The 22,811-nt window shown below is 44.1% G+C and overlaps 1 protein-coding gene and 1 non-coding gene across 7 annotated transcripts in view; one reads left to right on the top strand and one right to left on the bottom strand.

The window, feature by feature from the left end:
- WWOX (WW domain containing oxidoreductase) overlaps window positions 1-22,811 on the top strand; it is a 902,472-nt gene that overhangs the window by 56,925 nt on the left and 822,736 nt on the right. The window lies entirely within an intron of this gene.
- LOC123612692 (U6 spliceosomal RNA) lies at window positions 10,589-10,695 on the bottom strand. The gene has a single exon (XR_006719979.1). It is a non-coding gene; the product is annotated as a U6 spliceosomal RNA (small nuclear RNA).

Genomic DNA, 22,811 nt, shown 5'->3' with positions numbered 1-22,811 from the left:
AGATCTCGAGTCAGCACCATTCAGATTCCTGAACTGTAGAATCTTGGTGAGATGTGACATGCTTACTATTTTAAGCCACTACACTCTGGGACTGGTTTTTGCACAGCAGTGGGTAACAAACATTGGGCTCACGGCCTTAGAGAGAGAAATGATCTCTGGGAGCAACTGGACAGCAAGTTCAAAGGACAAGAGAGGAGGACTCACCTAGCAAGTGCCTCTAAGTGCAAGGAATCTTAAGGTCTTAGGGTGGCGTGGACCATCCAGATCACCTCGTCTGACCTCTTCCCAGTGTGCAGACCACTTACACAACGTCCCTGAACAGGGATCATCGGCTTCGGCTTCGGGCAGCCCATCCTGCTTCGGCACACCTCTTAGAGAGTTGTCCCTTACGTTGAAGCCAGAATCCTCTTCTGAGTTCTGCTGGGCTGCCTCTCATCAGAACCCAGCTAACACTCTCATCTCTCAAATTCCCTCAATAATAAATCCAAAGTGATTGAAGACATCAGGTTATTCGAAGTTGGTAGTGAGGCTGGCCCCTCTCATTTCTTGGCCACTTGTGTCCCTCTTTTATTGAGTTTGGGATGCACGTGGTAAGGCTTAGCAGCTGAGGAGAGCCCTGTCTGCTTTGGTACCCTTCAGAAGAACCTAGAGGCAGAGCCCAGACCCCTCGTGCCTTCCCTGGAGTTAATGAATCAGTGCGAACAAAGCACAGTCTCCTTTTAAATGACTGAAGGACAATGTACTCATATACCTGGCAATTCTCAGATTCTAATTGTTCCAGCCATGAAGTGATCTGGAAACTGGGTAGCTGGGAGAAACTTCAATGCATCTTTGTAATGGCTTTGTTGTTGTTTATTGAGAGGGACTAATTAACTTTGATTATTGCACTAATATTATGGCACTTTGACAGCCCTTCAGATTTATGACTCTGGGAAAATAAACAAATGAAATGCAGGTGCTGGAGCAGAAAGAATAAGTTATTACTGAACTTTAATTACTTGGAATGTGTAGCCAGGAGAGAATTAGTTGATGAATTACAGGATGCTTAAAATCTACATCAAACTGTAAGCAATATGCCGACAAAAATGAAAAGGGGGGCTGGGAGGGTGCTATTTTTAAGGGAGGAAAGGATTGGGCACATCTGTAACGATTTGAATAGTGGTCCATTGATTAATCCCTATTTCCAATGGGGCAGAAATTTACATGGTGCTGCTATTCAAAGCATGGTTCCTGACCTGCACTGTCAGCATCACCTGAGAAGTTGTTAGAAATGCAAATTCTTGGGCTCCACCTGAGACCCAATGGATCAGAATTTCTGCAGGTAGAACCCAGCAATCTCTGTCTCACAGTGCCTCCAGGAGATTCTGATGTAGTGCTAGACAATTCTCATGCCGTTTGATTTTTTTTTTTTTTATTAAAAGGGCAGTTACGGATTTTTACCTCTGCTTACAAAAATCGAGTGTTCTCACAACCTAGTTGAATCCTACTAACCAAGATTTTGACTGTTCAAAAAATTATACAAATACTTATTAAACAGTTTGTTGTTGAGACCAGGTGATGCTGAGTCGTGGGAGGGACGCTTGGTAATTGTAGGAGAACAGGCATCAACAAGGAGAGAAGCTGGGAGACTGAGCGGCCCTCTCAGGTGCGGTGACCCCAGTACCCCAGTAATCCACCCAGCCCTCCACGAGTGTTTGGGCCTAGCTGGGGTCCACACAGAAGAGGTCAAGTCTGGCTTCTGATGGGCACATCAGAGCCTCACACTGGCCTTTGTCCCTGCAGTCCTGGGTTTTCTTGCTTTTCCGTTTAACAAGTTGCTGTTTTCATTCCCACAAAAGTTTGGCCAGTCTCCAGCCCAGGGTGGTCCTGGGACAGTGGCAGAAGTTACTGTCACTCCAGATTCTTTGTTGTCAAGCCAGCCACGAGGGTTTTATTCCAGAGACCCTTCCTTTCACATGATTTCCCCCACCGTCTGGAGCCTTCCAGATCCCCCTTCTTATAGACAGTGCCGTGTACAAGAGGAACAGAAATGCATGTTGATGTTAGACTGAGCCAGACCCTTCACAGTGTAAATGTGCCCAGAGTTCACAGAGTGCCATTTAGAAGTAAATAGTGGTCATTGTAGGATTGCCTTCTCTTTGGGATGGTTCACGGCTTGTCCGGTTGGGGAATGTGAATAACTGAGAGCCGGGGGAGTGTTTATTTTCAGCTCTGGGAAAATTTGCAGTGCTGGGGGACATGCTGGGGCACCTGGCAGTGACGTTAGTGATCAGAGCTGGACTGCAGCTGGGGGACACTGTTGATGGCATACTTGCACCCCTGCCCACACAGACAGTTTTGGGGAGCCATCAAAGAGAAGCAGAAATAATTCTATGTTACTGTAAGATATATGTGAAAAAAAATAGTTCCTTTTAGTCACATATGACCCATTGGGTTTTGCATAGCTCTTTTAGCCATTACTTTTAGGGAATATAGCAAAGGTATGAGCCAGTTTACACATGAATAATATAATAGAAAATTCAAATATGAGTTAGTGAAGTTGCTTGTCCTTTTAGGAAAAGTGTTGAGTCATGGGATCACATGGGATATGCTGTGGCTATCAAACAGTCACATTCTGAGTTTGGAAAGGACTTTCTCAGGTACCATCCAGTTTAACTCCCCCGTTGGACAGTTGGGAAAACTGAGGCGCAGAGAGGGTACTTGACCTGTCCAGTGTTACTTAGGAAATTATGACTTTTTTTTGAGAGAAATTATCCTATTTCCTGTTGTGAAAAAAAAAGTATATATGTTTTTTAAAAACAATATAGTTTTGCCTGTAAGAGAAATATAAGCACCCAGCACTTCATGCTCAATTGGATGGCTAGTTTAATTCTCAGTCTTGTTTTTGTGATGATGAGGAGGATAATAATATCATTAGTAAATATTATTTTAAAAATTATAATTAATTTAATTATAATTTAAAAACTATAGTTAAATATAATTGTGTGCCAGTCAGTGCCCGAAACACTTTAAATGCCTTAATTCACTCCATTTTTATGATAACCTGTGAGGTAACTAATATTATGAATCCCTTTCAGATGATAGGAGGCACAGAGAAGTTTAGGACCTTGTCCAAGCACACACAGCAAATAAGCAGAAGAGATGACATGCCGTAGGAGAGCAAGCCTTGCCTGCTGTATTCCTCCTGGGTTATCCCCCGTGTGTCGCATGGTGCCTGCTCAGTAGGAGGGATTTAGTAAATATTTGTTGTGTGAATGATGGAGGGGACATCAAGGTTGACTGCTGAGTCTTGGGGTGACAACCCTCCTAGTGGTAGGAGCAATGTCCTACCACTGTAGGAAGGGGCAGTTTGGTGGGTGTGTTTTTGAAAAAATCAGATCAGCAGAAGGTACGCATTACCAGACTATTTTTCTGGAGTAATTAGCTGTGTAAGTTGATTTTCACGTTGATGCCACTGAAGTGCCCCCAATTCATCACCCACCTTCTAGCTCACTGAAGGGGGATTTGTTATTTATGGATGTGGTGTTGAGTACTTCGCATCCCAGTTCTTTGAAAGTTATTGTCCTGATTTGGGTGCTCTTGGTCGGTCGGCTTCCCTGACTGTTTTGGAGAAGTGGGAGCTGGCTGCAAGAGGAGCGGGCTCAGGCATCACTTGGTTTTGAAGGATAGGATCAGCTCCAAAGGCAGAGCTGGAGAGTGGAGGGGTGTCTGTGAAAGGACTAGTGGGTGGATCCAGGAGCCTTCTGGCCTTCACTCGGAGAGTGCGTGTGACCAAGACAGATAATAAGGTTGACTAGAAATCAGTCATCTCTTTAAAAATTAAAAGGCCTCCGCTGATGCTAGCTGGGCCTTTGGAGGTAAATATGAAACCTTCTCATTTCCTGTTACTTTGGTCAGGAAACCAGCTGGGGCTGGCTTTGCTCCTGATGTCCCTTCCCCTTCCGGGTGATAAGTGACTATCCTGAAGCCTGTCGAGACAGAAGGATGCTGAAAGAGATGAGTGGAGAGAGAGACAGAGATAGAAACAGAGCTGGGGGTGGGGGACAGACGTACAGGGAAAGATGGACAGACAGACAGGCACATGAGAGAGAGAGAGGAGAGAGGGAGGAGATGGAGACTTAGAGGAGGGACGGTGGTCAAGGCACAAAGGCGGAGAGATGGAGAGGTGGAGAGAGAACCACTCTCCGGGGCATTTTCATGGAGCTTTCTCAGTGCCGGCCTCTGCGCTGTGGGTTTGACCACTGTTTTCTGCGCTCTCTGATCATTTCTTGCTTAGAAAGGAGGAAATTAGAATTGTTGAGCTATGATTTGTTTTAATCAGAAAGAAATTGTCTAACATAAATCTCCTGGTGAGTGCTGGAAAAGCCCTAAAGCGGCCAGGAAAAAAAAATATCAATACTTTGCAAAGGAGGAATGATTGTTCCAATTCATGGCTTAATTGACTTTAAGCCTTAATGAAACTCAGGCCCGAGCGGGCTGCACACACTTGGTGGCTGCGATCACCAGTGAAAGCTACACAGGGAGAGGAGGAATTTAGGGTGGTTATTTGGTTCTTTGCTATTGATGCAATTTTCTAATTGAGTGGGGCTACCTAATACCAGATAGTAATTTTTTTTTCCTGTGAAGAGAGTAAATTTTCTTTCTGACTAGCACAGTAATTTATTTTAAATTACAGCTTTTTTCTATTGGAAGCATCCATTTATGTTAGATTATCGTTCCCCAAGTGAAATTTAACTAATGCTGTATAATTAAATATAGATTTTTTTAAAAAAAGACAGTATATATTTTAAATTTATAAGTGGACAAACTGGGAGTATATGAAGACTTTATTTAAGAGGAGTAAATAGCCGACCTGATCAAAGTGATGGCTGTCGGGAAGGGTTCATTTGGTGTCAGTGTGTCCCTATGCAGTGCCAGGCGCCTTCTCAACATGGGATGCTAAAACTTGCTTATTTACTTCAGCGGTCTAAAAGGACTGATCTATAAAACATAGGTGTGTAAGCAACAGATTTGGGATCTTGTCTGCCTGAAGTTGAATCCTATCTCTGCCCCTTACGAGCCAGGTGACCTTCACTTCTGGTTGCCCGAGTTTCCTCATTGGTAACATGGGGATGCTGATAGCACCCGAGTCCCAAGGTGGTGAAGATTAACTGAAGTCTTGCACATCAAGTGCTTAGAGTGGTGCCTGGGGACCTGGTGTGTGTTGTACAAGTGCTAGCAAAGATAAAAAAATCATTTTGGTTTTTAAATATGCATGCATCACAGCATCCGTCAGTCATATCACACGTTGATTGTTAGCTGAAAGTCTCCTTATTTAAGCAACATTTACTGAAACTTTGTTACATTCCAGGCATCTCCTTGGACTCTGAGCATATGTAGATACATGAGATGTCCTTGCCCTCAGGGAGTATAAGTGTGTTGACAAACGCATAAATTAATAATGATAATAATAACATCAGCACTCTACTCGGGGTGTGGCTGGAAGGAGGAGGACAGGACTGGTTTATGTCCCGAGTGCAGTAATACTTGGGCAGGAGCCGATGCAATGCCTGTGTCTCTCATCACTTTTGGATGGTGTAGGACCAGCTGCTTAGAAGCATGAGGGTTTTTCTTTGACTCCAGCCATCAAGTTAGTGGCTGCAAGCTTAGATTTTGGAATCGGCCCAACCCAGGTAGGAATCCTGGCTCTGCCATCCACTGACAGGGAGTTCTCTCAGTCGAGGTGCCAGCCTTCACCCCGCCACATGCCTCTCCATCTCAGTGTAGAAAGTAGGGAGGTTGCATCCCCACAGAGGATGCTTGTCAGGACTACGTGAGGTGACAGTGCCCTGTTGGAGGCCTGCACTCAGTTACACCTGCCAGTGCCGCTCCCCGTGCCCACAGCTTCTGGGCGTCCTTCTCCGGGCTCTCCAGGCTTGGGCACCAAGGCGTTCCTGCCCACCCCACTTCCCGTCTGCAGCTCTGCTGTTCATGAGGGGCTGGCCTCCTCCATGCCAGACAGAGCCACACCCGGTAGATGAGCTCTGTGCTCAAACAAAGCGTCCTTGCTGCGGCATTGGATTTTGTAGGACAGCAACAGTTTCTAGAAACCTCTGGTCCATGAGCCAATTTGGAGAAAATTGAATTGTTCCCTGTGCCTCTTGGCTTGCATCCTAGAAGGCTGCACAAACACTTCGGGCAGGCTTCAGCGACTTCACATCAAGGACTCCATCACGGCACCAAAATAAAAGCACCCCTGTCGCTCCCTGCGCACAAAGCCGGAGCATGTGCTTGGCACAGACCTCGGCCGTGGCACTAGCAGCTCCTCCCACTGTATCGGGAGGCACTGCGGCAGGCAGACCCACTTACCATGCCCAGTGCTTCTCCCTGTGAGGATGGAAGGAAAAGCAGGAGCTGTCAGGATCCTCAAATGTCCACATGCACCTCCAGCTAGAGGTAGGATGGGTCTCATGAAGGGTTCAGAGAAGTGATTTTGTCTTCAAATTTGTCGAGCTGGGCTAGGGAGAGGCCACTGCTGTGATTCACTCCGTAGTTTCTCATTTTGTCAGAGAAGCTGACCTCACAGCACCACGTCACTTTCTCCTCAGCAAGGACCTTTCTGTAGACATGGTCGTGAATTTGGTAACTAAAAATCATAAGGGTTTTATGATTTGTGGAGCATTTATATGTGAAAGAAAATGGATGAATTAAAAATATTTAAACAGCTCAGCCGGCACCCACATGGATGAATCCTTGAGATCTATTTTTTTCCCCCTTCATACTATAAACATATGGCATGAATTTTCTGCTCTCATTACAGATGTTGAGAGAAGGCAAAGACAAATATTTATATTACATTCATGTTTTACAGTAAAAACACTGTTCGGTTTGTTTATACAGTTCCACTGTTACAGTTTTTATGGTTGGTAATGAAACCACTGTAAAACCGAGCCTGGGTTATATAGCAGATGCGATAAGCCCCTCAGACTCAGGGAGATACCCTGGATGGAATAGCTGATGTCACACGTGCGGAATCAACCGCTGAGTTATGTGTTAGGACAGGCCAGGCTCTGCTGTAATAACAAATAGCCTCGGAAGCTCTGGGGCTGAAAACATCTGAGGTTTATTTCTCGTTCCAATGACATACGTTTCTATCACGAGTTGCTTGGAAGGCTCTGCTCAATGGGACCTCAGTTACCTACCCGGAAGCAGCCAGCAATGCTGGATGTTGTGACAGAGGAGGAAAAAGGTTTGCTGACCGTGCTCTGCCCTTGAAGCTCTGCTCAGAGGTGACACTGCTACATGGCTCATGTTCCATGGGCCAGCGCGCATCTTGTGGCCTTGTGCCACCTCCAGGCGCAGAGGGGCACACACCTCCCCTGTGCATGAAAGGAGGTGGAGAATTAGAGTATCAGAGAGCAGCCCTAAGGACTTCCAGTTAATTCAAGTCTTTTTGTAGTTACTTAACTGATACTCTGTTTTGAATGCAACTTTGACTCAGAAGGGAGCAAGGAAGTTGGTTTCCAGAGACCCTCCTGCCCATCATCCCCAAAGGCTTTGCAACTGATGAGACTGTCTTCATGTTACGATATCCGGGATGGAAAGGACTCATGGCTGTCCCCGGGAGTATGTCACGATGCAGGAGAAATTTCACATCCACAAAGCTTCTTCAAGCTGAGCTGTGATTTTGGCTGTGTTTGTGTGAGTGTGTGCCTGTGCGTGCGTGTGTGTGTTTTATACGTTTATTTCTAGAAGCTCATCAGTAAACTGCACTCCTTTAAGATTACATTCCCCTCAGGTGGTGGGCACTGCCACCATCAAATGGGCATACAATGCTGGAGATGACCACTCATCCAAAGGAAATAAAAAGGTGTAATTATGAAAAGAGCTCAAAGTGAATTTTCACAGCCCCTTGAAAGTGGTGTTTAGAGCTGAACTGCCCAGTGTTGTAGCCAGGGGCTGACACGTGGCAGTTGAGTGCTTGAGATGTGCCTGGTCCAGGCTGAAGTGATCTGTAAGTGTGAAATGAAATACCTGTCAGATTCTGAAGACTTAGTATAAAAATGTAAACTATTTTATTAATATATTTTATACTGATTCCATGCTGAGATGATATTTTAGATACTGTCTTAAATAAAATATTAATTTTACTTGTTCCTTTTTACCTTTTTTTTATTTTTGGACTTGGCTACTAGAAAAATTTAAATTACATGTGGGACTTTCATTATTTTTATTGAGCAGTACTGATCTAAAGGGTCAGCGTCAGGGAGGAAAAAAAGAATAATTTGGTATCTTTCACAAATCCCTAATTGCCAGAACTCACAGTTTAACCTGGCAGTTTATATCCTTTGACTTGTTGCCATTTTCTACTTAAAAAATTTTTTTTTTAAATTTTAAAATAATGTCGACTCTCATATAAATTGTAAAGTCTAGTACAGAGAGTTCCTGGGTACCCTTCACCCAGCTTGTCCCAATAATAACATTTTCTATAACCATACCACAAAGATCAAATCTAGGAAACTGACATTGGTACAGTATTATAAACTAAAGATTTTATTCATACTTAACAAGTTTTTACATGTACTTATTTATGTGTGTGTGTGTGTGTTTAGTTCTTGAAATGTTATAAATATAGGCTTGTGTAACCACTACCACAGTCAGGATACTTCAAGAAACACCCTTTATCTTAGTTTTTGTTTTTTAAGTTACTTCTTAATTAGGGTTGTTACTGAGAGTAAAACTTGTGGGCAGCTCAGAAGCCAAAGCTGCTCTTGGCTCGAAGATCCATTGATTTGCCTGTCCATCTCCCCCCTCAGAACGTGGCTGAGTTATCCCAAGGTCTGCCGGAGGTGCTGGGCAGACACAGAGAAGAAAAGCCTGCCCTCCGGAAACTCACGGCTTTGGAAGGGTTACAGAACTGGCTTCATCAGAAGCTGAGAAGTGGTGTAATAGAAACTGGTGCCCTGATCTGCCAAAGAGAAGAGAATGGCACAGGACCTTTTCTCCCCCAAGTTTCAGGATCTAAATCTCTTGTCCTTCCTTGACTTCACCTTCAGCAGAGTGAGAGTGGTTCAGATCAGTCTAGAAGGTAGTTACTCCCTCACCCAGTTTTAAAGGAGAGAGGAACGCCATCCCCTTCAGTAGGCAGTTGGTGTGATCCATTCAGGCCAGGTGTTCTGGAGCCGACTTGCAGGGTTTCAGGTTGTTCGTTTGTTTCAGAAAGAGCCTCATAAATTGCATTAGGTGATTTCAGAAATAGTTAATATTTGTTATACTGGAATTTTTTTTTTTTAAAGAGGGTTAACTAGGTTTTGTTTGTACAGCTATTTAAAGCAGTCTTTCTTGATATTTGTGTCCCAAGATTTATATCCACTTCTTGTGAAGGTGGAGGACGGTTTGTCATAATTTGAAACATGCTGGGAGGCCATAGAGCAGCCCCCGTCTGCGTGTTCCCCGGGTTGAACCACCCAGGCACCTGAGACCTACGTGGTCAGTCTCCCCAGCTGCCCTTTCTGTTTTCCCACGTCCTTTTGAAACATGTCTAGTTGTAGACACACTATTCCTCGGTTTACCTTTTCCTGAATAAAACAGGATTATGTCACCAGCTGTACAGCGTATACATTGTATAGCAGTTCTCCGTTTTATTAATCTAGGAGTGTGTCCCCCTCCCCACCCGAGGACAGAGCCTTATTTACGATGCTCATTTTCCACCTCAGGATCTGTTGTGTCTTTGGAAATCTTAAACAAACAAGAAGTAGTTTTAAGCATAAAATCAGGGACCATTGGAGTCCCCTGTGAGGATGGAAGAGAAACCTAATATCTTAGAGCCCCAGTTTCCATGTGTGTCAACTGAAGAGATGAATAATGACACTTGTCGTGGGACGTGTTGTGTTGAAATTCGAATATCCTGTGTTTGGTGTCGTGTGAGGCACACTGGTGCCATTCCGTAAGCTTGATTTCTGTCCACGTGATCATTATCTACTTGTAATAAAAATAGAGCCACTAAGCATAGGAACTGGCCCACACGGGTATTCAGTGAATGACTCCATTTCAGCTCTTTTTCCCTATTTGTTGAATGAGTGAATGAATGAATGGATGGATAGATGAATGAATGGATTTGAATTCTCCAGTCTCAATTAGCTTTCTTTTTTTTTAGTGGGACAAAAAGTATTATTGTTTTATTTTCATCTGTCAAAATGTTCTGTACTTTTTCATGTAGTTTTACATTTTCAGCTGATTTTTGCAGAAGCCCCTTGCTTTGCTCATCTCTAGGTATAAGAAACGAAATAAACAGTGAAATTAAAAGAATATTTTTGGAGATGCTAGTTTATTAAAAAAATGAACATTGAACTCATTACACAATCAGTTCATTTGCAGAAATAAAAAAATAATTAATAAAGAATGTACACTTTCCATATACTACTTCAGTGTTTTCCACAACAAAGGACTAAAATTTATTTTTATTATTACTATTGAATCACTGATTATTAGCATTAATCATTAATTGGTTCAATTTTTTTTCTTACTGTTATGTTGCTAGTAAAGCACACACTTAATGTCTTTTAAAAAAAATACCATGTTTAATTAACTTAGTTGGTCAAGTCATTCAAAAAATATGGAACACTTCATGAATTTGCTTGTCATCCTTGTGCAGGGGCCATGCTAATCTTCTCTGTATCATTCCAGTCTTAGTATGTGTGCTGCCGAAGCGAGCACTCAATTAGCTTTCTTATTGAAGGTTGAAAGAAACTCTGAATAACTGTAATAAACCATGTGGAACCAAATCAGAAAACAAAAAAATGCATGGAAGCTAGATGAATTTTGTTATTTCCCTTCTTATTCCATTTTTTTCTGTAAGTCTTTATTTTTGTATGATGTAAATGATTGGGTTTAAGCAGAATACTTCATAGATGTGGGCGGGTTTCAGGGTTTTAAATGACATGAAGGGTGTTTCCCAGGCATTTAAGACCTCCTAAGGCTTCCATTTCCATTAAGCATTATGGACGCGTTCCAAGAATTTAATTAATATAACATCTCTTCGTTCATTGTAATTCCTCACTAGGGTTATGAGAACTTGGGAGTGTTTAGTTTCTTACTCAGTTGATTAAAAGGTACTTTTTATGGTTTTCCAGCTAGCTATTTTCCGTGGAATTCAGTGGTTGTCAATGAATATTAAATCAATACAGCTACAGTGATCAAAGACGTGAGGAAAGCTTTCATCTGAACATAGAAGAATAGTTTGCTTGCCTCAGTTGGGAAAAATAAAGTCTTAAGGCTGCAGATTGGAGTAATAGGGTCATATCTGAAAAAATTCCAGAACAGTAGGAGTATTATTTGGAAGTCTTGAGGAGCTAAAATAAGAAAAAAAAATAGAAAAAAAAATAACAGCAAGTTATACTTTATAGAGTTGGCGCTAAACTGTGAGCCATTATGATACGGTCCAGGCTGAAAATTCATTGGCTTACATAAGGGTATTGAAAGATCTGTGGATGTTAAGACCTTCAGTGGGTACTGGGAGTGGGGGGAGACATACCGTTTGAAGTCACATAAGTGATTTTCCTTGGGGCCGCTGGAGAAAATGGAACATACGCTGGATGAAGTGTGGCACATCTTCTGTTTGGATTCCATGCTTGGCTAGCGATAAAGATTCGATTAGATCCTGCTATAGAAGTATTGAGGAGGGGTGGAGAGGAGGGGTTACAGAGAGGGAGAGCAGAGTGAGTGGGCAGGAAGAATTGGGAGCGGTGGGCAGTGGGGACGTCAGCAGCAGAATTCCTGGCATTCCTGTTGAGGCCCATGTTTGGTCCAGGATGTGGCTGAGAGGGTGCATCTCCTCTGCAGGATGGGATTGCAGGAGGCAGGTTTGGGGCTGAGCCAGGCCAGTGTAGAGCAAGGAATGTCATCCACCATCTGGGCCTGCAAGGGTTAAGTCATTAGCCCCTGAAGTTGCTGAACTAAAGGGCACCCTGAAAGGAAATTGTCATGAAGAATAGGATGAGGTGCTCCGTGCTTTGGAAAAACAGGCAGAATAGACCCCTTAAATAGTTAGATACCTTTCAGGCAACAATTTTATGAACCTTGATTCTTGCATCTTCCCATACATACTAAACTCATTGATTGAGATACCTGTTCCTCCTGAATGGTGGTCATCTTCTGCCGAGATGTGTGCTTGGCTGCACATACTCCTTTGTCAAAATCAGTATATTCAAAGGCTGTCTCCCTGACTCTAGTAAGACCCTGAATAAAACTCAACTCATAGTTCTTAAGAGGTGTGTGTGTGTGTGTGTGTGTGTGTGTGTGTGTGTGTGTGTGTGTGTGTGTTCATTTGAAACTAGAAACAGGAGGAAGCATGGGTTCCTAGTTCCAGGAACAGGTAGGTTCCAGAGGCAAGTTGTGACGTGTTAATGGGCAAGATCGTCAAGGCTTCAGTGCAGTGGTGGCCTCTCAAGAGCTCCTGCCTGTGATACCCCAGGCCCTGTGGGTTTGCCCTTCCCCACTGCGTATTGGTAGTCATCGCTCCTTCTGCTGTTCTGATGATGTAACACACGCAGGTTACCTCTTCTCTGTTGGTCCAGGTTCACCAGGGATGTGAGAGTCTGTGTATCTTTGCAATAGTACTGCTCATTTGTCCATCTTCAAGCCGAGTGAAGAGGATTCTAAGCCCAGCCCTACAAAGGGCACGTGAAATTGGGATGACAGCTCTTCAGTCTATTTGTTGAGAAAGAGAAGGGCTTGGGGAGTTCACGGACAGCCAGTGACTGACGTAATAATAAGAATGAAACCCCTCTTTTCTTTTGCAGCGTCCTTCCCACCCATAGCTTCCCCAGTGGGATAGCTGTTGTCTTGTCAAGCACCTTTTCCCACCCTCATTATTAACAGCTCCATCCTGGGGACTGTGGAAGTTAAGGTGATGGTGGTAGTTTGCATGAGCTGGTGTGGGCCAGTTCTGGTCCATTGCACCTTAGCCAAAGATAGGCACTTGGCACTGGCCAGCCCAGTCAGTAGTTAGTGAGGAAGATGCTATCTTACGTGAGGGACTGGGGCTAAAAGGATGTTGATACGGGCTGCTAACTAACCGCTGTTTCCTGCTACAAGGAGACAGGTAAGAAAGATTGAAGGCAGGCTGAAGTGAGAGAGGACAAAAGAGTTCCTTTGGCCAGCTTCTCCCCAGCCTTGTCATTATGGAGCTGATGAACCCCCATTGTGTGTGAGCTAATTTTGGGTGGGTTTCTGTTGCTTACAACCAAATGGGTCCTGTCCAGTACACCTGGTGACTCCTGGGGTTGTGGAGGCTGTGCCGAATAGGGACATTTAATCTCAGTGTCTCCCCTCCTCATGGCTGCAGCTATGTCCATTCCAGTCAATTTGATCCCACAAACATGTTACGAGGAGGAGTTGGGCCCCATTTAGAGTGATTTGGGTCAGGTCCTGCATCTTTTCAGTGGCTGTCAATAGTTGCACTGGTCCTACAGGGGCAAAAGCATTTTGGATCTGCGTCAAAACCACTTGGTTTGAATCTCAGCCCAGTTTCTCAGTGGAAGTCTGACCTGGGTCAGGTAATGGATCTCTGCGATGCCACTGCCTGCTTCATGGGGTTGTGCTGATGAATGGGGAGCTCTGGACCCAGGGCCTTCCATGTTATGGGTTCAGCAGACTTACATTTCCTCTGTGCTGTCCCTCCCAAATCCACTTGGTGTTTATTTGGAACCCAGGCATCAGTAATCTGATAACTATGTGATCTTCTCAAGGTTCTTTATTTGAGCCTGGAGTCTCTGTTCTTAAATGTCTGAACATTAAAGATGAAAGCCAGCCAGCTTCACGTTTACTTGTTTCGTTTTCCATTTCCTTTTTAAGACAGCACCGTGGAGTGAAATGTATTTTATGTACTCCCTTTCCAAGCCCTGTGATGAGGACTGGATCAGGCAAGCTGGCACTGCTGGACCACCAGATCACCCCTCCACCCCATTCCAGGGCCACCAGCCACATGGCCCTTTTGTGAGAATTAGGAAAAGGTGTCCCCTCTTCTCTCGTGGCCCACAGCTCCTTATGAGCTGGGCACACAGCCTGGTGAGCAGAGTGCAAGCGTGAATAACGCACCTTGCCCCTGGGATTCTGCTGTAGGGTTAAACCAACTAGCTTGGGTGATCTCCCTTTGATCACAGGTAGGGAAAGTAGAAAAACATACTCCCCCTCATTGAAAATAGTATATTCATGAGTTTCTAATACATTTATTTGAGCTTTCAATAAAATGCTCCAAACACATATTATATGGTCCCAACACTTTAGAAGTTTTCATTTTAAAAACCTTGGGTACCTGCTTTGTGTATATTATATATGGCATCTCCATGAAAATGTTAATTCCATTTTATTAGTTTCAGTCTCTCTCTGTCTGTCTCTTTTCCCCCCTTGTGCATGATTGCTGTTTTATAGCTACAGTTTGGTGGAATTAACATAGATTTCCCACATGAGGAAGGTTTCTGGTAGGGATTTACTGCAAGGCAGTTTCCTGATCCTTGGAAGGGATTCCCACCTGAGGTGTGGTTTGAGGATGCATTTTAGAGTGCTGCAAGGGGGACTGGAATGCACAGCTGTGTGGGATGGTGAATGGGAATAATTCTTAGAGCTGTTCTCAGAATTTGTAGAATATTTGATCATAGGAGTAACTGACTTTGGGGATGCTGGAGTGCTTGTGCTTGGAATATTTTTAATTAACCAGCTTTGGTTATACTGAAAGTAGGACACAGAGAACATGAGAATTTGATAAGGAGTAACTCGAAATTATATGGAGAATAACAAAGATGAGGGCTATCTATGTATTTTGGGGGAAGTTAGTTGACCCTTCTATTTCAGTTTCTTCATACATAGAAGGAAGATAAGAACAGGTCTCATATTGTTGGTTTTTGTGCAGAAATATATGAGTGTTTATAATAGCTTAGAACAGTGCCTGGCACACAGTACGCACTTGGTGATGTTACTGATTTCTTGTTATTCCTATTGTTTTCTGACTGATGACCTTTCATTACTTTGAAGCTCTTATTACAGATAGTGGTTGATGCATTCATTCTCTTCCTTGTCCATTTTGGGACAGTAACTATTAAAAAAAAGTTTTTATCTGTTGGGTGAGAATTTCTTTATTACGGGTCTAGTTGTATTAGAGTTGAATGTTAGGAATTATGTAAGGTATGTAAAAAACACAGCTAAGACTTGGATGTTGTAGTAGAAAGCTTCTTAGTCAGCTGGCGAGGATAGCATATTAATCAGCTTTTGCTGCCGTAACAAGCAGCCCCAAACTGAAGGGCTTATAGAAACAATGTGTATTTCTTTGTTCATGTCACATGAGGGCTGAAGGTTGACCATGGTTCTGCTGACTCAGCTGGGGCTTTCCTGTTTCTCGTGACCTGTCCGTCCAGGACCCAGGCTGCAGGAGAAGTCACCAGGGGCATGCTCTTCTCATGCCAGAGGGCGAAAGCTCAAGGGACTTCTGTTCAGACCTCCAGGTACTTCATGTCTGCTTCACATTCCAGTAGTCACATCAAGTCTCATGGCCAAGACCAGCATCAGTGGGGCAGGAAAGTGCAGCTCACGTACAGGAAAGCATGGCAAAGGGGAGGGGGCATTATAACTGTGAACAGATGAAACACTCTACCAAAGATGGTTTTGTAACATTGGTGCTGTTAATCTTTCAGTAAACTACCACTTCACAAGTTGTTTAATTTTTATTTTAACCTCCTATAAAGAGCTAAAACCAAAAATACACAAGTTAAAGAAAAAAAGAAAAGTACATCTGAAAGAGTCACAAAAATATTGACCAGTCTCCTTTCTGAGAATCAGACTAGTGGTCTTTGCACAGAGTGGTCCCTTGCGAAAACCAGCCCTGCCAGCTCAGAGCCCTCCAAAGAGGCGTCCAGATTTATGGCCTGTCCCAGCCTTCTCTCGTCAAGGCTGTTTTCCCTCTAGATGTCTTAGTCAATCAGTAATTAATTTGAAATCCAAAGTTTCATTAAGTGTTATTGAGTTCCCCCACGCTGACATTTGTAGCACTATATTTCTTTAAAATCACAAACCATCTTTCATATTGCCGTTTGCATATTTTAACAGAAAAGACTGCAGTTCTGGTATAAATGACCCAGTTTTTTCTGTATATATTTACTTGCATGTCATAAACTTATTATCCTTCCCTTCCACTTCATTGCTTTTCCGCTTTTCTCAAGTATTTTGAAATCATATTTAAAAGATCATTACAGCCTCTGAAATCTATCCAAAGTATAAATAAATTTTACCCGGTGAATATTTTCAAAACAATACCAAGTAGCTGGGCTTATTTAGATCTCGTTTCACATAGCTCAGTACCATGACACATCCAGTGAAATATAGGTTTGAAATGTTTAGAGGATGGTGGGGGCCGGGAGTGACAAAGGATCAGCATCGTATGGAATTTGCATGAACAGAGATGCTTAAATGAAGATGGGCAGTCTTAGCCAAAAATAGAATTGGGACAGGGTGTAAATTTTGGAACTCTGGATGAATGAGAGTAAAGATATATCTTTTTAAGATTTAATTATTTTTTGAAACAATATAATGTCCCTTTCAAGTCAGGAAATCTTTGCCTCATTGTTCTTCTGCAGACAGGGTTTGTTATAGCTGCTTGGTGGGTGACATATTTGCTTTTTGAGTTTAAAATATAAGATTTCACTCAAGAATCCAAACTTCTGGCTTCTCTGAAAAGTGTTGGAAGACTTGGCAATAATCAGCTGGGCCCTATTTCTTTTTTTCTTTTTTTTTCTTTTTTGGGCCCTATTTCTTTGACTGTTACTCCTGCCCTCTTTAACCACCTTCACCCTGATCTTCCTAAACTCTTCTTCCTTTCTTTTATTTTTAGCACTTACAGTATGTACTAACATTTTATTTAATTTTCCCATGTGTTCTGTTTATTGCTTCTTGAGTGCCTTCCCCCAGTGGAGTGGAGTTCCAATGCAGAACTTAATTCTGCAGAGAGCACACGTTAATGAGTATTCTCTGAAGGAGCAAGTGAATGGAGTTGTTAGCTGGCTGACATGTGGACTCACAACTTCTTTTCTGCCCTCTGAGAGCTGCGATCCCATTGGGGGTTCCCCCAGGAGGTTCCCCAGTCCCACTATGCTATTCCGTGCCCCAGGACCTTGGGGCATGCTGGCAGTTCCACCCGCAGATCCCCAACCCTCTGCTATCCAGGTCCTCAGCCTCTTTCTCCTCCTTGAACACTGTACCTGGCTTGAAACTTCTCCCAGTACCTGCAGGCTGACTGGAACCTGCTCCTTAATTAAACCTAACAGGCGCCTCTGTATGACAGTTTTGTTGAGAAGACCATGAACTTCCTCACGAGAGGTGGATGTGTGACTGTTCATCTCTATGACAGCTCCTGGGTCACCTCCCACTGGTTAGTAGGTAATGATTAAATGGCCTTCCAATGAATTCAAGTTTCTGAGCTGCTCAAGGGGCCTAATGCTGTCCACTTTCTAGAAATCTCCACATGTTACAGCTGGGAAAGGAGTGAGAAAGGCCGAATTCTACCCCAAAGTAGCTTTTAAAGTTGTTTTCTCACTTCTTATGTCTTGAGCCCAGGAACGCAGGGCATAAGCTCAGAAAAGAGAGAGAAAGTTATTTCTGCAACGTTGTTCTGGTTTCCTTTTGTCAAGAAGAACAGAGATCATCTTATCCCCACACCTAACTCTTTGTCTTACCAGGGGCACTTTTTAGCAGGAGATGATCAGGTGGAATTTACGGTGAGGGCGTGAAAAATCTTAACGCTATTTATACCTTTCAGAAAAATACTTGAACTAGATGATTGTACCTTTTAGCCATATCTGCAATTAATTGGAATGTATTGTAAGTTGGTTAAAATATTCCATTAATGAAAAAGGTAGGCCTAGCTTATGGTAAATACACTACTAAGTGTTTGTAGTACATTTCATATTTTACATGATTTCCTTTATAATTCTGCTTATCTTTTCATTCTAATTCCCTGAAGGACATATAAAAGAACCCCTAAAGAGAGTAATTACTGCTGTACTCTTTAACCAAGGCTCCTTTTGCAAAGAGAAATCTGAGCTGCTTTTTAAAGAAGGCCGTTTTTAAATAAAAATGCAAATAAGCTACTTTGTAACCACATTAATTACCCACCTAGCCTCTTATTACCATGTTTGTATTGTTTGCAAATACTATTTACAGTCGTGTGGAAATTAACATTACTGGTCCTGAGGAAAGATTGCGGTGGGGAGGTTGTGCTTTGGAACCAATTAGGGCGAACCTTGTCTCCACCGAGACTCTGGGGAGAAAACACAGCCTTGCAATGTCAAATAATAGCATTAGCTCTGACTGCACAGGCAGAGCGCTGTAATTATATTATTGGCCCTATTTTGCTTCTGCAATGAATTTCATTGCCTGCATTGTAAAATCAGCAGGCAGTGAAGTTTCTGCTAATGATTTAATGTGCTCTCTGATCATTTTGGACAAAAGTCCTGGTAAGATCCACGAGGCAGTTTTATCACCCCCACTGACTGCTGCCTGGCTTGAGCATTTTCAGTGAGGGCAAAACACGACGCTGATCTCCTCGTTACCCTGGGAAACTCTTCCCGCATCTGAGAGAGAGAGTGACTCACGTAGTGTGTAAATTTGAGCAGAAGGGAAAGGTGATGTTGCACGGCAAGTAACAGCAGCGAGCGTGAGTTGAGGGCCGTCCTGTGCCAGTATCGTCCCAGGAACTTGACTTCTCCTTTCCCTCACTCCTGAGGACGTGCCTCTGTGACCTGTGATGTCATCTCCTCATACAGAAAGGAAACTGAGGTTCCAGCTTCAGTGTAAACACGCCACATGGGAAGTATCACTCAGTGGTGATTACTTTAGCCCCCTCTTCACATCAGTATAATTTTTTTAAACAGTTTTTTTTAATTCAGCTAATTACTGACTGAGCTTTATATTCTGTGATTTTTAAAAAATTTTTACGTCAAAATATGTTTTGGATTTAACAAACGCTTTTCACTTGCTTTGAAGTTATTTGAAGCTGAGCTTAATAAGCCTCACCATGAAACAGTGGCCCCCATCCTTTTAGGAAGCCCATTCTGGGCTAGAGAGCTGAGTGTTCTTCCAGCCTTCACTCCTAGGAGTGCGAGAGGGGAACTTCTGAGTCTATCACCTGCTGAGTGTTTACAGTCATGATCAAACTGAATCCTCCGAAAACACTGTGAAATGGATGTCACTGTCCCCATTTGACAGTCAAGGGAAAAGCCAGTAAGAGGAGGTGTGTGACATGCCCAGGGCTGCACTGCTGAGTCCTTGGCAGAAACAGAAACTGAAAACTGAGCCCATATGTATTAACTGAACCCAGCAAAATGGTATGATTATTGATACCCTCTTCTCCCCCTATAGTAGTAATTTTTTTTCTTTAACTTCTTCCCCTTCCTTTTCTTTTTGTGACAAATTTGTAGTAATTATGGAACAGAAGACAATTTTCACTCCTTAGCCTGAAACTGTAGTTTATCAGCCAAAAAGTTAGCACTGTCCCCTGTCGGCGCTTGGTAAGTCTTTCAGATCTCTGCTGGTGCTCACCTGCCAGGCCCCCTTTCTGAGGCTGCCTCCTCCCTCCTGGGGCAGGAGCCTCTGGGGCTCAGCCCAGGCTAGCTGGCTGTGCAGCTCCACCAAGTCAGATTGCTGCATCTCAAATCCTCATGCAGGGAATCCTCACTATTCAGAACCCAGAGGGGAGGGAAATAGCTCAGTGCAGAGCACATGCTTAGGATGTATGAGGTCCTGGGTTCAATCCCTAGTATCTCTGTTGGGGAGAGAATAGGTTCTTACCCCATGCAGGAAAGAATTCAAGAGCAAGTCATGGTAAAGTGAAAGTAAGTTTATTTAGAGAGATACACACTCCATGGACAGATTGTGGTCTGTCTCTCTCAGAAGGAAAGATGGCTTAGGAGAGACACACTCCACAGGCAGAACGTGGGCCATCTCAGAGAGGTGAGACGGAGAGAAGCCGAGAGGTGGGGGATGTTTAAAGTAAAAGTAGATACACACTCCGTAGACAGAGTGCAGGCTGTCTCAGAAGGTGAGCGCGACAGAGGGAGAGGGACAGAGTGAGAGCTACCACAAGGTGCGGCATTGTTAGGTTTTATGGGCTTGGTAGTTTCACGTGCTAATGGGTAGGAGGATTTCCAGAAAACGCCCCCCCCCCATGCCCACTTTTTGATCTTTTATGGTCAGCCGGGGAACTGTCATGGTGCCTGTGGGTGCACTTGAGGCTCAAGGTCTACTGGAAGTCAAACCTGCCGCCATCTTGGTTCTAACCAGTTTGTCCTGTCCTCAGTGGCTTTGTCAGTCCTTCAATGGTTGTGTCCTGCCCCCTTTCCTCCCACTTCAACTCCATTAAAACAACAACAAAAAACCAAGAAGGCTACTCTTATGGAACCTGGGAACCAGATTCTTACCAGAGGAATGAAAACCAAACCAAACCCCCCCTCCAAAAACCCCCCAAGAACAGTAACAACCCTCCCCACCCCTCCACACACAGAAAGATCAATTAGGGAAAAAAATCAGAGTTCTGAAGGACTTCCAAGGGCAAATGGTAGCCTCTGACCCTACCCTTCTCACCCACTTATGTCCACTCATTCATTCAATCAACCGATGTTATTGGAGAAAGGACCCTGTGCCCGCAGGGATGAGCACAGGCAAGCGCTTTCGGAGGTCGCTGCTTGTGAATCTTCTGCTCCCGCCCCCCGGTGTGTGTGAGTAGTGTGCTTGCACTGCCCCTCCCGATCTGTCCGTCTCAGGGACTCGCTGATGCCTCTGCTGTTGTGGAAAGCATTTAGCTCGCTTACACCACCTTCAGTTGTCGTAGCTCTTTCTTCCCAGTGTGTTGGTCACTGCAGATTTTGTGTATTATATATTCATGTTGTATATTTTGTACGTTTTGTATTTTATACACACACGTGTGTGTATGTATGTGTATTTTCGTTTTCTGCTCTGGACAGTGTCTGCACTGCCACGTGCTGCTAGATGAGGCTATTCGCGCCCCTGCCCTTCCCTCCGCCTCTTTCCCCTTTACCTCCTCGCTTCTGCCACTCACACTTCTACTTTGTCACAGTTACTAACATTTATGTTCCATTCTGTAACCATAATTAAACCCCTTGTGTGTTATCTATGAATTGATTCTAACAGGTGAGAAACAATAAATATTTATGTCCTTATGGCCATAGAAATATTTCTTACCCAAGAACCAATTAATGGGCCTCAGTTAGCTTTCCTCCCCAAGGGTCCTTGGTCATGACGTAGTGTTCACAGTGGCCCTCCTTTCCTGTGCCCTTGTTATGGGATGCCCTTATTAGAGGCGTGGGGTACAGGTTTCCAGTCTCCTTAGTGCCACTCACCTGATGCTCTGCGCCTGATGAGGTCATCTTCTTTTATTCGGGTGTCTGACTCACATATACCTGCCATCCACCCCTTGTCCCTTCAAGTTACATCTGGGAGTGTCTTGCTAAAGCTGATTTTCAGACCTAGAGGTCTCTCTTCTCCAGTAGCTGGCGACACTTCCGTATGTAGATTTCACTGTCAATGAGTCGTTGACAGACGAAGCAGCCCGTTGGATGGATTGACCAGTGGCATGCAGAGAAAAACCAACAGATGCAAGACGAGCATTTCCTAGTAGGCACAAGAACTATTTATGGACCTACAAAAGGAGTGGCTCCCAGAGAAGTCACCAGCAATCCGTGGGCCAGCGTGTAACCTAATTTTCCTTGTAAGCCTGCTGGGACAGCAAGGAAGGAAACAAATAATGCATTTCTTAGTATCTCCTCTTGCACGTTATTGAGTGTCACCAAGAGATTTGTAAGGCTAGACATCGAGTCCCTGAACTGGGAAGACAGAACAGTGATGTCTGCCCATCCTTGCTTCCGCAGCCTCTGACTGTGCCCCCATCCACGTAGTGGGCCTTTACAAAATTCCTCTCCCACTTTCTCATTTCTGCCTCCTCTGTTTCACGTGACTCACTGCTAAGTAAGTGGGTTTGATTTTATTCCTTTCTCCTGGCTGATGAGCCTTTCTGAGACTTTCTGTACAGGTTGTAGCAGAGAGAGAGGAAGAGAGGAAGCAAAGCAATAAAAACAAAGGTTTGGTCAAAGCACTTGACCCCTCGGAGCCTCAGCTTCCCCCCTGAGTAAGATACTGTGTTAGCACCTGCTTCGCCTGGCCGCTGGGAGGGCTCAAGGTGGTGCTGACCTAGTGCTTTGCAGAGCTTTGCTGATGCAGATCCTCGCAAAATGTTTACTGTTGTCACTCTCACTGTTCATATTCCGGAAGACGCTGGCTTCTCAGGTGACTGCGTGGGGTTTGTCTTCACTGGATGCCCTTTCACGGTTAATCCACGTGCCGGGAGAGCTGACTTCCGTGTTCAAAGCCTGCGGGAAGCTTTGTTTTCTGTAAGGGAGGGATTGATTCCACAGTGTGGTGGCCTTTGCCCGAGGTGAGCCTGTCTGTGTGCATTAAGCATCCCTGTGCCCGTTTGTCTGGGGCCTGCCTCGTCCGTCTCAGGTTGGATGCTTCGCCTCTGCCTCTGCGCATTCGTGATGGGTTTGCTGGATGGGAAAAGCGGCGTCACTCCCAGATTCAATTCAGGCTGTGAAAGATTTATTCCATTTTTATTTGTGAGTGGGTCTGAGTGCGCGTAGACTGTAAACAGAAGAAAAGCTTACATGAAAAGGCAGACATTGACTCCGCCTTCCAAACAGAGACAGCAGTTCCTCACTCTCATCGGAGCAGTTAGGAGGGAAATTGGGCCACCAACAGTATGGTCGTTCCTGGTT

The sequence above is a fragment of the Camelus bactrianus genome, chromosome 9, assembly GCF_048773025.1.
Source record: "Camelus bactrianus isolate YW-2024 breed Bactrian camel chromosome 9, ASM4877302v1, whole genome shotgun sequence".
In the NCBI taxonomy this organism is placed as follows: domain Eukaryota; kingdom Metazoa; phylum Chordata; class Mammalia; order Artiodactyla; family Camelidae; genus Camelus; species Camelus bactrianus.
Note: the sequence above shows the minus strand (reverse complement) of the source record. Positions and strands in the feature narration are given on the sequence as shown.